This window comes from Corvus kubaryi, unplaced genomic scaffold (genome assembly GCF_017639235.1).
Source record: "Corvus kubaryi isolate FWS band 111438036 unplaced genomic scaffold, C.kubaryi_AGA036_p1.0 37396, whole genome shotgun sequence".
Lineage (NCBI taxonomy): Eukaryota > Metazoa > Chordata > Aves > Passeriformes > Corvidae > Corvus > Corvus kubaryi.
In genome coordinates this window covers 18,787,977-18,790,421 of record NW_024581135.1, presented here as the reverse complement: position 1 = coordinate 18,790,421, position 2,445 = coordinate 18,787,977, and positions in this window count along the sequence as shown.

Genomic DNA, 2,445 nt, shown 5'->3' with positions numbered 1-2,445 from the left:
GGGAAGGAAAATTGCCATTCTGTTATTTTGCACCAGTTGATGAATTTCTGCTCCCCTTTTCCTGAAATCAGCTCCCAACAGGTTTGACTTTGATGTTTTCTGCCCTGTAGCAAATACTCAAATATAAGTTTCCACATGTTATTCTAAAGGAGACTTAAGTAAAAAGAATGTGAATTTAAAATAATAAAGAGAAAGAAAGATTCCCAAGAACTGAGGTGCAACTAGTAACTAAAATCTCAATTCATTAGTCCCTTTCTTTTTGGAAAGGGAATCTTGTATGTGCGTAGCTGTCCTTTAATAGGACTTTAATATGCCTATGTTTAGGCATATTAAAGATAGAGTTTAATTTAATCTGCATTGTTGGGAGTTGGACTTGGGGGTTTTTGAGTAATTTTTTAACCAGAATTAATGTGGTCTGTAATATTTTACTTAGGAGTTAAAAACACAGGAGGAGTGCTGGGTATTTGATGTACTCCAAGAATAATTTTAAAAGGAGACTTCAAGGTCCGCCTTTCTTGAACAATATGAAAAGAGTTTCTAGGCTCACAGTTTTCACCTTCTGTACAACAGAAGTTGGCCCAAGACTTGTTTCTCCTTTAGTTTTTTGGCAGAACTGTGTTGTGATTATGGTCAATGTCCTGCTAGTTTTCCTTAACTGACACAAGCTGTCCCCCAAACCCTTCCTGCAAGCAAAAGATGACATCCTTCCTTCCCCTACCGCATCCATCAAAGCACCCGTTCCATCAAAGATCCTAAATGGGTCTGGCTTCTGGCCCAAAATGAAGAACAGCTGTTAAATTCCCCACTTGCAAGAATGTTCATCCTAATTCACAGCTGTAGGTTAGAAATACTCCTCACTTACACTGCATCTATGGATTGACTCTTGACTGTGGAGCAGGCTTTTCCTAGTTCCCTTGACAGTGCTTATGAAATACCCACATTCTCCTATATTTTGCTTTATTGCTGGTGGGTCCTTTCGTTGGTTTCAGTAATTTTCAGGGTATGTGTTATGCCGTCTTACAAAAATAGTCTGAAGTGCACCTGCTTCCCTCTCGCAGCTCTCAAAATACTGTGAACTAATTGTGGGAGCTTCTTGTCTAGTGGGGACTCTTGTCTAGTGTGGGCCCTATGGCTGATAGACAATGGATAAAATGACTATTTGCTTTGTTCACATGCAGGCATTGGATGAAGGGAAATTGTGTGGAAATTCAGTAGTTTATAAAATTGGATCCCTACCCCAAAAGAGAGATTTCATTGTACCATCTGCATTCGTGCAGGAATAAATTTGAATATAGACCCAAACTTGACTTTCAGCCGCTTTCTAAAGATGTGTTTTGATGAAAGTGTACCTCTGAAACTTGGGGGAGGAGGGGAGAACCCAAACCAAAAACCCATACCAGTTTCGGGTGTGTTTAGAGGTCATTTGATGTGTTCACATTTTTATTACTGGTGTCTCTGATCTTCTGATTTCTTTCCCTACTTGTTCATAGTAGTTTCAACCAATGTAGAATACTAATGGTAATTTATATCAAGTAAAATATTTGAGGAATACTGGATATCTGGGATTGTCATTTATTTCAGTTGTGTCCTGAGCTTTTTAGTGCCTTATCCCTTCTGAAAATGTAGGAAGAAACTAGAGGAAATGAGAAAAGCACAGATTTTGAATTTGACCTAAATCATTATTATAATTTTGTACTGGTTCTGCTGGTTGTAGTTTTTAACTTTTATTGTCCATCTGTAATATTATCGTATTTAAGTGACAGGGAGAAGAGATACTGTTGCTTTTATCAAGTATCAGAGCTTTTTTTCTTTTGTGTCTGCTATTTTTGCCTCTCAGCTCTCTATATTCGTCCTCTGGCCCATTTATTTCTCCCCCAAACTTATCTTGATTTATTATCTCATAGTGACAATAGATTATTACATTATCCAATTAGCTGAAATACAGGCAAGTTGGTGGGTCTGTGACGATGCTCATCCCAGGAGATGCATAATAGGAGCCCACCCATGTATGAGACTGGTAGCAGGGCAGAACTTACAGTCTGTTACAGTCGTGTTTTCAGTCCTATTGCAACCTGCTCATTATGGGCTCATATGGTAAGAGCCCATAAAAATGAGCAACATATTTTAAAAAATTATTAATGTGATAGGATGAAGATTTTGGTCAGATTAAAATTCTGCAGGGAGCATTGTCCTCTAATTTTCCTTGGTTTGGAAACTCAAGTGTGCTTGTGTGGCAGAAGTGATGTGTTGGAGAAAGAAAGATTACAGTATGAAAGAATTATGTTAGTGAGCAGTCATCGTGGCAGAAATGGATGGTGGATTTTTTGTGAAGAAAGCACCTAAAATGCTATATAACCATTAAACATAGGTCTTTGTGAATGCTACCTATAAACCTTTTGCATTAATGTGTTTGTTTTATGAGGCCAGTGATAGTGCAGCATTCAA